General features: G+C 36.3%; 1 protein-coding gene across 1 annotated transcript in view; it reads left to right on the top strand.

The window, feature by feature from the left end:
• The window catches only part of LOC106596178 (thyroglobulin-like), a 95,990-nt gene that overhangs the window by 29,442 nt on the left and 53,848 nt on the right, over nucleotides 1–12,700 (top strand).

Raw genomic sequence — 12,700 nt, 5'->3', positions numbered from 1 at the left:
TTATGAAGTGGTACTCTACTCTGTAACTAAGTGGTTATGAAGTGGTACTCTACTCTGTAACTATGTGGTTATGAAGTGTTACTATACTCTGTAACTTAGTGGTTATGAAGAGTTACTCTACTCTGTTACTATGTGGTTATGAAGTGTTACTCTACTCTGTAACTAAGTGGTTATGAAGTGGTACTCTACTCTGTAACTTAGTGGTTATGAAGTGTTTCTCTACTCTGTAACTAAGTGGTTATGAAGTGGTACTCTACTCTGTAACTATGTGGTTATGAAGTGTTACTCTACTCTGTAACTAAGTGGTTATGAAGTGTTACTCTGTAACTAAGTGGTTATGAAGTGTTACTCTGTAACTAAGTGGTTATGAAGTGTTACTCTACTCTATAACTAAGTGGTTATGAAGTGTTACTCTACTCTGTAACTAAGTGGTTATGAAGTGTTACTCTACTCTGTAACTAAGTGGTTATGAAGTGTTACTCTACTCTGTAACTTAGTGGTTATGAAGTGTTACTCTGTAACTAAGTGGTTATGAAGTGGTACTCTGTAACTAAGTGATTATGAAGTGGTACTTCACACAGTAACTAAGTGGTTATGAAGTGGTACTTCACACAGTAACTTAGTGGTTATGAAGTGGTACTTCACACAGTAACTTAGTGGTTATGAAGTGTTACTCTGTAACTAAGTGGTTATGAAGTGTTACTCTGTAACTAAGTGGTTATGAAGTGGTACTCTGTAACTAAGTGATTATGAAGTGGTACTTCACACAGTAACTAAGTGGTTATGAAGTGTTACTCTACTCTGTAACTAAGTGGTTATGAAGTCGTACTTCAAACAGTAACTAAGTGGTTATGAAGTGTTACTCTACTCTGTAACTTAGTGGTTATGAAGTGTTACTCTACTCTGTAACTAAGTGGTTATGAAGTGTTACTCTACTCTGTAACTAAGTGGTTATGAAGTGGTACTCTACTCTGTAACTAAGTGGTTATGAAGTGTTACTCTACTCTGTAACTTAGTGGTTATGAAGTGTTACTCTGTAACTAAGTGGTTATGAAGTGGTACTTCACACAGTAACTAAGTGGTTATGAAGTGTTACTCTACTCTGTAACTTAGTGGTTATGAAGTGGTACTTCACACAGTAACTAAGTGGTTATGAAGTGTTACTCTACTCTGTAACTTAGTGGTTATGAAGTGGTACTTCACACAGTAACTAAGTGGTTATGAAGTGTTACTCTACTCTGTAACTTAGTGGTTATGAAGTGTTACTCTGTAACTAAGTGGTTATGAAGTGGTACTTCACACAGTAACTAAGTGGTTATGAAGTGGTACTCCCTACTCTGTAACTAAGTGGTTATGAAGTGGTACTCTACTCTGTAACTAAGTGGTTATGAAGTGTTACTCTACTCTGTAACTTAGTGGTTATGAAGTGTTACTCTGTAACTAAGTGGTTATGAAGTGGTACTTCACACAGTAACTAAGTGGTTATGAAGTGGTACTCCCTACTCTGTAACTAAGTGGTTATGAAGTGTTACTCTACTCTGTAACTAAGTGGTTATGAAGTGTTACTCTACTCTGTAACTTAGTGGTTATGAAGTGTTACTCTGTAACTAAGTGGTTATGAAGTGGTACTCTGTAACTAAGTGATTATGAAGTGGTACTTCACACAGTAACTAAGTGGTTATGAAGTGGTACTTCACACAGTAACTTAGTGGTTATGAAGTGGTACTTCACACAGTAACTTAGTGGTTATGAAGTGTTACTCTGTAACTAAGTGGTTATGAAGTGGTACTCTGTAACTAAGTGATTATGAAGTGGTACTTCACACAGTAACTAAGTGGTTATGAAGTGTTACTCTACTCTGTAACTAAGTGGTTATGAAGTGGTACTTCAAACAGTAACTAAGTGGTTATGAAGTGTTACTCTACTCTGTAACTTAGTGGTTATGAAGTGTTACTCTACTCTGTAACTAAGTGGTTATGAAGTGTTACTCTACTCTGTAACTAAGTGGTTATGAAGTGGTACTCTACTCTGTTACTATGTGGTTATGAAGTGTTACTCTACTCTGTAACTAAGTGGTTATGAAGTGGTACTCTACTCTGTAACTTAGTGGTTATGAAGTGTTTCTCTACTCTGTAACTAAGTGGTTATGAAGTGGTACTCTACTCTGTAACTATGTGGTTATGAAGTGTTACTCTACTCTGTAACTAAGTGGTTATGAAGTGTTACTCTGTAACTAAGTGGTTATGAAGTGTTACTCTGTAACTAAGTGGTTATGAAGTGTTACTCTACTCTATAACTAAGTGGTTATGAAGTGTTACTCTACTCTGTAACTAAGTGGTTATGAAGTGTTACTCTACTCTGTAACTAAGTGGTTATGAAGTGTTACTCTACTCTGTAACTTAGTGGTTATGAAGTGTTACTCTGTAACTAAGTGGTTATGAAGTGGTACTCTGTAACTAAGTGATTATGAAGTGGTACTTCACACAGTAACTAAGTGGTTATGAAGTGGTACTTCACACAGTAACTTAGTGGTTATGAAGTGGTACTTCACACAGTAACTTAGTGGTTATGAAGTGTTACTCTGTAACTAAGTGGTTATGAAGTGTTACTCTGTAACTAAGTGGTTATGAAGTGGTACTCTGTAACTAAGTGATTATGAAGTGGTACTTCACACAGTAACTAAGTGGTTATGAAGTGTTACTCTACTCTGTAACTAAGTGGTTATGAAGTCGTACTTCAAACAGTAACTAAGTGGTTATGAAGTGTTACTCTACTCTGTAACTTAGTGGTTATGAAGTGTTACTCTACTCTGTAACTAAGTGGTTATGAAGTGTTACTCTACTCTGTAACTAAGTGGTTATGAAGTGGTACTCTACTCTGTAACTAAGTGGTTATGAAGTGTTACTCTACTCTGTAACTTAGTGGTTATGAAGTGTTACTCTGTAACTAAGTGGTTATGAAGTGGTACTTCACACAGTAACTAAGTGGTTATGAAGTGTTACTCTACTCTGTAACTTAGTGGTTATGAAGTGGTACTTCACACAGTAACTAAGTGGTTATGAAGTGTTACTCTACTCTGTAACTTAGTGGTTATGAAGTGGTACTTCACACAGTAACTAAGTGGTTATGAAGTGTTACTCTACTCTGTAACTTAGTGGTTATGAAGTGTTACTCTGTAACTAAGTGGTTATGAAGTGGTACTTCACACAGTAACTAAGTGGTTATGAAGTGGTACTCCCTACTCTGTAACTAAGTGGTTATGAAGTGGTACTCTACTCTGTAACTAAGTGGTTATGAAGTGTTACTCTACTCTGTAACTTAGTGGTTATGAAGTGTTACTCTGTAACTAAGTGGTTATGAAGTGGTACTTCACACAGTAACTAAGTGGTTATGAAGTGGTACTCCCTACTCTGTAACTAAGTGGTTATGAAGTGTTACTCTACTCTGTAACTAAGTGGTTATGAAGTGTTACTCTACTCTGTAACTTAGTGGTTATGAAGTGTTACTCTGTAACTAAGTGGTTATGAAGTGGTACTCTGTAACTAAGTGATTATGAAGTGGTACTTCACACAGTAACTAAGTGGTTATGAAGTGGTACTTCACACAGTAACTTAGTGGTTATGAAGTGGTACTTCACACAGTAACTTAGTGGTTATGAAGTGTTACTCTGTAACTAAGTGGTTATGAAGTGGTACTCTGTAACTAAGTGATTATGAAGTGGTACTTCACACAGTAACTAAGTGGTTATGAAGTGTTACTCTACTCTGTAACTAAGTGGTTATGAAGTGGTACTTCAAACAGTAACTAAGTGGTTATGAAGTGTTACTCTACTCTGTAACTTAGTGGTTATGAAGTGTTACTCTACTCTGTAACTAAGTGGTTATGAAGTGTTACTCTACTCTGTAACTAAGTGGTTATGAAGTGGTACTCTACTCTGTTACTATGTGGTTATGAAGTGTTACTCTACTCTGTAACTAAGTGGTTATGAAGTGGTACTCTACTCTGTAACTTAGTGGTTATGAAGTGTTTCTCTACTCTGTAACTAAGTGGTTATGAAGTGGTACTCTACTCTGTAACTATGTGGTTATGAAGTGTTACTCTACTCTGTAACTAAGTGGTTATGAAGTGTTACTCTGTAACTAAGTGGTTATGAAGTGTTACTCTGTAACTAAGTGGTTATGAAGTGTTACTCTACTCTATAACTAAGTGGTTATGAAGTGTTACTCTACTCTGTAACTAAGTGGTTATGAAGTGTTACTCTACTCTGTAACTAAGTGGTTATGAAGTGTTACTCTACTCTGTAACTTAGTGGTTATGAAGTGTTACTCTGTAACTAAGTGGTTATGAAGTGGTACTCTGTAACTAAGTGATTATGAAGTGGTACTTCACACAGTAACTAAGTGGTTATGAAGTGGTACTTCACACAGTAACTTAGTGGTTATGAAGTGGTACTTCACACAGTAACTTAGTGGTTATGAAGTGTTACTCTGTAACTAAGTGGTTATGAAGTGTTACTCTGTAACTAAGTGGTTATGAAGTGGTACTCTGTAACTAAGTGATTATGAAGTGGTACTTCACACAGTAACTAAGTGGTTATGAAGTGTTACTCTACTCTGTAACTAAGTGGTTATGAAGTCGTACTTCAAACAGTAACTAAGTGGTTATGAAGTGTTACTCTACTCTGTAACTTAGTGGTTATGAAGTGTTACTCTACTCTGTAACTAAGTGGTTATGAAGTGTTACTCTACTCTGTAACTAAGTGGTTATGAAGTGGTACTCTACTCTGTAACTAAGTGGTTATGAAGTGGTACTCTACTCTGTAACTTAGTGGTTATGAAGTGTTACTCTGTAACTAAGTGGTTATGAAGTGGTACTTCACACAGTAACTAAGTGGTTATGAAGTGTTACTCTACTCTGTAACTTAGTGGTTATGAAGTGGTACTTCACACAGTAACTAAGTGGTTATGAAGTGTTACTCTACTCTGTAACTTAGTGGTTATGAAGTGGTACTTCACACAGTAACTAAGTGGTTATGAAGTGTTACTCTACTCTGTAACTTAGTGGTTATGAAGTGTTACTCTGTAACTAAGTGGTTATGAAGTGGTACTTCACACAGTAACTAAGTGGTTATGAAGTGTTACTCCCTACTCTGTAACTTAGTGGTTATGAAGTGGTACTCTACACTGTAACTAAGTGGTTATGAAGTGTTACTCTACTCTGTAACTTAGTGGTTATGAAGTGTTACTCTGTAACTAAGTGGTTATGAAGTGGTACTTCACACAGTAACTAAGTGGTTATGAAGTGGTACTCCCTACTCTGTAACTAAGTGGTTATGAAGTGTTACTCTACTCTGTAACTAAGTGGTTATGAAGTGTTACTCTACTCTGTAACTTAGTGGTTATGAAGTGTTACTCTGTAACTAAGTGGTTATGAAGTGGTACTCTGTAACTAAGTGATTATGAAGTGGTACTTCACACAGTAACTAAGTGGTTATGAAGTGGTACTTCACACAGTAACTTAGTGGTTATGAAGTGGTACTTCACACAGTAACTTAGTGGTTATGAAGTGTTACTCTGTAACCAAGTGGTTATGAAGTGGTACTCTGTAACTAAGTGATTATGAAGTGGTACTTCACACAGTAACTAAGTGGTTATGAAGTGTTACTCTACTCTGTAACTAAGTGGTTATGAAGTGGTACTTCAAACAGTAACTAAGTGGTTATGAAGTGTTACTCTACTCTGTAACTTAGTGGTTATGAAGTGTTACTCTACTCTGTAACTAAGTGGTTATGAAGTGTTACTCTACTCTGTAACTAAGTGGTTATGAAGTGGTACTCTACTCTGTTACTATGTGGTTATGAAGTGTTACTCTACTCTGTAACTAAGTGGTTATGAAGTGGTACTCTACTCTGTAACTTAGTGGTTATGAAGTGTTTCTCTACTCTGTAACTAAGTGGTTATGAAGTGGTACTCTACTCTGTAACTATGTGGTTATGAAGTGTTACTCTACTCTGTAACTAAGTGGTTATGAAGTGTTACTCTGTAACTAAGTGGTTATGAAGTGTTACTCTGTAACTAAGTGGTTATGAAGTGTTACTCTACTCTATAACTAAGTGGTTATGAAGTGTTACTCTACTCTGTAACTAAGTGGTTATGAAGTGTTACTCTACTCTGTAACTAAGTGGTTATGAAGTGTTACTCTACTCTGTAACTTAGTGGTTATGAAGTGTTACTCTGTAACTAAGTGGTTATGAAGTGTTACTCTGTAACTAAGTGGTTATGAAGTGGTACTTCACACAGTAACTAAGTGGTTATGAAGTGGTACTTCACACAGTAACTTAGTGGTTATGAAGTGGTACTTCACACAGTAACTTAGTGGTTATGAAGTGTTACTCTGTAACTAAGTGGTTATGAAGTGTGTACTCTGTAACTAAGTGATTATGAAGTGGTACTTCACACAGTAACTAAGTGGTTATGAAGTGTTACTCTACTCTGTAACTAAGTGGTTATGAAGTGGTACTTCAAACAGTAACTAAGTGGTTATGAAGTGTTACTCTACTCTGTAACTTAGTGGTTATGAAGTGTTACTCTACTCTGTAACTAAGTGGTTATGAAGTGTTACTCTACTCTGTAACTAAGTGGTTATGAAGTGGTACTCTACTCTGTAACTAAGTGGTTATGAAGTGGTACTCTACTCTGTAACTTAGTGGTTATGAAGTGTTACTCTGTAACTAAGTGGTTATGAAGTGGTACTTCACACAGTAACTAAGTGGTTATGAAGTGTTACTCTACTCTGTAACTTAGTGGTTATGAAGTGGTACTTCACACAGTAACTAAGTGGTTATGAAGTGTTACTCTACCTGTAACTTAGTGGTTATGAAGTGGTACTTCACACAGTAACTAAGTGGTTATGAAGTGTTACTCTGTAACTTAGTGGTTATGAAGTGGTACTTCACACAGTAACTAAGTGGTTATGAAGTGTTACTCTACTCTGTAACTTAGTGGTTATGAAGTGGTACTTCACACAGTAACTAAGTGGTTATGAAGTGTTACTCTACTCTGTAACTTAGTGGTTATGAAGTGTTACTCTCTGTAACTAAGTGGTTATGAAGTGGTACTTCACACTGTAACTAAGTGGTTATGAAGTGGTACTCCCTACTCTGTAACTAAGTGGTTATGAAGTGTTACTCTACTCTGTAACTAAGTGGTTATGAAGTGTTACTCTACTCTGTAACTTAGTGGTTATGAAGTGTTACTCTCGTAACTAAGTGGTTATGAAGTGGTACTTCACACTGTAACTAAGTGGTTATGAAGTGGTACTTACTCTGTAACTAAGTGGTTATGAAGTGTTACTCTCTCTGTAACTAAGTGGTTATGAAGTGTTACTCTACTCTGTAACTTAGTGGTTATGAAGTGTTACTCTGTAACTAAGTGGTTATGAAGTGGTACTCTGTAACTAAGTGATTATGAAGTGGTACTTCACACAGTAACTAAGTGGTTATGAAGTGGTACTTCACACAGTAACTTAGTGGTTATGAAGTGGTACTTCACACAGTAACTTAGTGGTTATGAAGTGTTACTCTGTAACTAAGTGGTTATGAAGTGTTACTCTGTAACTAAGTGGTTATGAAGTGGTACTCTGTAACTAAGTGATTATGAAGTGGTACTTCACACAGTAACTAAGTGGTTATGAAGTGTTACTCTACTCTGTAACTAAGTGGTTATGAAGTGGTACTTCAAACAGTAACTAAGTGGTTATGAAGTGTTACTCTACTCTGTAACTTAGTGGTTATGAAGTGTTACTCTACTCTGTAACTAAGTGGTTATGAAGTGTTACTCTACTCTGTAACTAAGTGGTTATGAAGTGGTACTCTACTCTGTAACTAAGTGGTTATGAAGTGGTACTCTACTCTGTAACTTAGTGGTTATGAAGTGTTACTCTGTAACTAAGTGGTTATGAAGTGGTACTTCACACAGTAACTAAGTGGTTATGAAGTGTTACTCTACTCTGTAACTTAGTGGTTATGAAGTGGTACTTCACACAGTAACTAAGTGGTTATGAAGTGTTACTCTACTCTGTAACTAAGTGGTTATGAAGTGGTACTTCACACAGTAACTAAGTGGTTATGAAGTGTTACTCTACCTGTAACTTAGTGGTTATGAGTTACTCGTAACTAAGTGGTTATGAAGTGGTACTTCACACTGTAACTAAGTGGTTATGAAGTGGTACTCCCTACTCTGTAACTAAGTGGTTATGAAGTGGTACTCTACACTGTAACTAAGTGGTTATGAAGTGTTACTCTACTCTGTAACTTAGTGGTTATGAAGTGTTACTCTGTAACTAAGTGGTTATGAACTGGTACTTCACACAGTAACTAAGTGGTTATGAAGTGTTACTCTACTCTGTAACTAAGTGGTTATGAAGTGTTACTCTACTCTGTAACTAAGTGGTTATGAAGTGTTACTCTACTCTGTAACTTAGTGGTTATGAAGTGTTACTCTGTAACTAAGTGGTTATGAAGTGGTACTCTGTAACTAAGTGGTTATGAAGTGGTACTTCACACAGTAACTAAGTGGTTATGAAGTGGTACTTCACACAGTAACTTAGTGGTTATGAAGTGTTACTTCACACAGTAACTTAGTGGTTATGAAGTGTTACTCTGTAACTAAGTGGTTATGAAGTGGTACTCTGTAACTAAGTGATTATGAAGTGGTACTTCACACAGTAACTAAGTGGTTATGAAGTGTTACTCTACTCTGTAACTAAGTGGTTATGAAGTGGTACTTCACACAGTAACTAAGTGGTTATGAAGTGTTACTCTACTCTGTAACTTAGTGGTTATGAAGTGTTACTCTACTCTGTAACTAAGTGGTTATGAAGTGTTACTCTACTCTGTAACTAAGTGGTTATGAAGTGGTACTCTACTCTGTAACTAAGTGGTTATGAAGTGGTACTCTACTCTGTAACTTAGTGGTTATGAAGTGTTACTCTGTAACTAAGTGGTTATGAAGTGGTACTTCACACAGTAACTAAGTGGTTATGAAGTGTTACTCTACTCTGTAACTTAGTGGTTATGAAGTGGTACTTCACACAGTAACTAAGTGGTTATGAAGTGTTACTCTCTGTAACTAAGTGGTTATGAAGTGGTACTTCACACAGTAACTAAGTGGTTATAAAGTGGTACTTCACACAGTAACTAAGTGGTTATGAAGTGGTACTTCACACTGTAACTAAGTGGTTATGAAGTGTTACTCCCTACTCTGTAACTAAGTGGTTATGAAGTGGTACTTCACACTGTAACTAAGTGGTTATGAAGTGTTACTCTACTCTGTAACTAAGTGGTTATGAAGTGTTACTCTACTCTGTAACTAAGTGGTTATGAACTGGTACTTCACACAGTAACTAAGTGGTTATGAAGTGTTACTCTGTAACTTAGTGGTTATGAAGTGTTACTCTACTCTGTAACTTAGTGGTTATGAAGTGTTACTCTACTCTGTAACTAAGTGGTTATGAAGTGTTACTCTACTCTGTTACTAAGTGGTTATGAAGTGGTACTTCACACAGTAACTAAGTGGTTATGAAGTGTTACTCTACTCTGTAACTTAGTGGTTATGAAGTGTTACTCTACTCAGTAACTAAGTGGTTATGAAGTGGTACTCCCTACTCTGTAACTAAGTGGTTATGAAGTGGTACTTCACACAGTAACTAAGTGGTTATGAAGTGTTACTCTACTCTGTAACTAAGTGGTTATGAAGTGTTACTCTACTCTGTAACTTAGTGGTTATGAAGTGGTACTTCACACAGTAACTAAGTGGTTATGAAGTGTTACTCTACCTGTAACTTAGTGGTTATGAAGTGTTACTCTACTCTGTAACTAAGTGGTTATGAAGTGTTACTCTACTCTGTAACTTAGTGGTTATGAAGTGTTACTCTGTTACTAAGTGGTTATGAAGTGGTACTAACTGTAACTAAGTGATTATGAAGTGTTACTTCACACTGTAACTAAGTGGTTATGAAGTGGTACTTCACACTGTAACTTAGTGGTTATGAAGTGTTACTTCACACTGTAACTTAGTGGTTATGAAGTGTACCTACTCTGTAACTAAGTGGTTATGAAGTGGTACTCTGTAACTAAGTGATTATGAAGTGGTACTTCACACAGTAACTAAGTGGTTATGAAGTGTTACTCTACTCTGTAACTAAGTGGTTATGAAGTGGTACTTCAAACAGTAACTAAGTGGTTATGAAGTGTTACTCTACTCTGTAACTTAGTGGTTATGAAGTGTTACTCTACTCTGTAACTAAGTGGTTATGAAGTGTTACTCTACTCTGTAACTAAGTGGTTATGAAGTGGTACTCTACTCTGTAACTAAGTGGTTATGAAGTGGTACTCTACTCTGTAACTTAGTGGTTATGAAGTGTTACTCTGTAACTAAGTGGTTATGAAGTGGTACTTCACACAGTAACTAAGTGGTTATGAAGTGTTACTCTACTCTGTAACTTAGTGGTTATGAAGTGGTACTTCACACAGTAACTAAGTGGTTATGAAGTGTTACTCTGTAACTAAGTGGTTATGAAGTGGTACTTCACACAGTAACTAAGTGGTTATAAAGTGGTACTTCACACAGTAACTAAGTGGTTATGAAGTGGTACTTCACACAGTAACTAAGTGGTTATGAAGTGGTACTCCCTACTCTGTAACTAAGTGGTTATGAAGTGGTACTTCACACAGTAACTAAGTGGTTATGAAGTGTTACTCTACTCTGTAACTAAGTGGTTATGAAGTGTTACTCTACTCTGTAACTAAGTGGTTATGAACTGGTACTTCACACAGTAACTAAGTGGTTATGAAGTGTTACTCTGTAACTTAGTGGTTATGAAGTGTTACTCTACTCTGTAACTTAGTGGTTATGAAGTGTTACTCTACTCTGTAACTAAGTGGTTATGAAGTGTTACTCTACTCTGTTACTAAGTGGTTATGAAGTGGTACTTCACACAGTAACTAAGTGGTTATGAAGTGTTACTCTACTCTGTAACTTAGTGGTTATGAAGTGTTACTCTACTCTGTAACTAAGTGGTTATGAAGTGGTACTCTACTCTGTAACTAAGTGGTTATGAAGTGGTACTCTACACTGTAACTAAGTGGTTATGAAGTGTTACTCTGTAACTAAGTGGTTATGAAGTGTTATTCTACTCTGTAACTTAGTGGTTATGAAGTGGTACTTCACACAGTAACTAAGTGGTTATGAAGTGTTACTCTACTCTGTAACTAAGTGGTTATGAAGTGTTACTCTACTCTGTAACTAAGTGGTTATGAAGTGTTACTCTACTCTGTAACTTAGTGGTTATGAAGTGTTACTCTGTAACTAAGTGGTTATGAAGTGGTACTCTGTAACTAAGTGATTATATTTATGAAGTGGTACTTCACACAGTAACTTAGTGGTTATGAAGTGGTACTTCACACAGTAACTTAGTGGTTATGAAGTGTTACTCTGTAACTAAGTGGTTATGAAGTGGTACTCTGTAACTAAGTGATTATGAAGTGGTACTTCACACAGTAACTAAGTGGTTATGAAGTGTTACTCTACTCTGTAACTAAGTGGTTATGAAGTGGTACTTCAAACAGTAACTAAGTGGTTATGAAGTGTTACTCTACTCTGTAACTTAGTGGTTATGAAGTGTTACTCTACTCTGTAACTAAGTGGTTATGAAGTGTTACTCTACTCTGTAACTAAGTGGTTATGAAGTGGTACTCTACTCTGTAACTAAGTGGTTATGAAGTGGTACTCTACTCTGTAACTTAGTGGTTATGAAGTGTTACTCTGTAACTAAGTGGTTATGAAGTGGTACTTCACACAGTAACTAAGTGGTTATGAAGTGTTACTCTACTCTGTAACTTAGTGGTTATGAAGTGGTACTTCACACAGTAACTAAGTGGTTATGAAGTCTTACTCTGTAACTAAGTGGTTATGAAGTGGTACTTCACACAGTAACTAAGTGGTTATAAAGTGGTACTTCACACAGTAACTAAGTGGTTATGAAGTGGTACTTCACACAGTAACTAAGTGGTTATGAAGTGGTACTCCCTACTCTGTAACTAAGTGGTTATGAAGTGGTACTTCACACAGTAACTAAGTGGTTATGAAGTGTTACTCTACTCTGTAACTAAGTGGTTATGAAGTGTTACTCTACTCTGTAACTAAGTGGTTATGAACTGGTACTTCACACAGTAACTAAGTGGTTATGAAGTGTTACTCTGTAACTTAGTGGTTATGAAGTGTTACTCTACTCTGTAACTTAGTGGTTATGAAGTGTTACTCTACTCTGTAACTAAGTGGTTATGAAGTGTTACTCTACTCTGTTACTAAGTGGTTATGAAGTGGTACTTCACACAGTAACTAAGTGGTTATGAAGTGTTACTCTACTCTGTTACTAAGTGGTTATGAAGTGGTACTTCACACAGTAACTAAGTGGTTATGAAGTGTTACTCTACTCTGTAACTTAGTGGTTATGAAGTGTTACTCTACTCTGTAACTAAGTGGTTATGAAGTGGTACTCTACTCTGTAACTAAGTGGTTATGAAGTGGTACTTCACACAGTAACTAAGTGGTTATGAAGTGTTACTCTGTAACTAAGTGGTTATGAAGTGTTATTCTACTCTGTAACTTAGTGGTTATGAAGTGGTACTTCACACAGTAAC

The sequence above is a fragment of the Salmo salar genome, chromosome ssa05 (genome assembly GCF_905237065.1).
Source record: "Salmo salar chromosome ssa05, Ssal_v3.1, whole genome shotgun sequence".
NCBI classification, from domain to species: Eukaryota; Metazoa; Chordata; class Actinopteri; order Salmoniformes; family Salmonidae; genus Salmo; species Salmo salar.
This window is presented reverse-complemented; position numbering and strand designations above follow the sequence as displayed.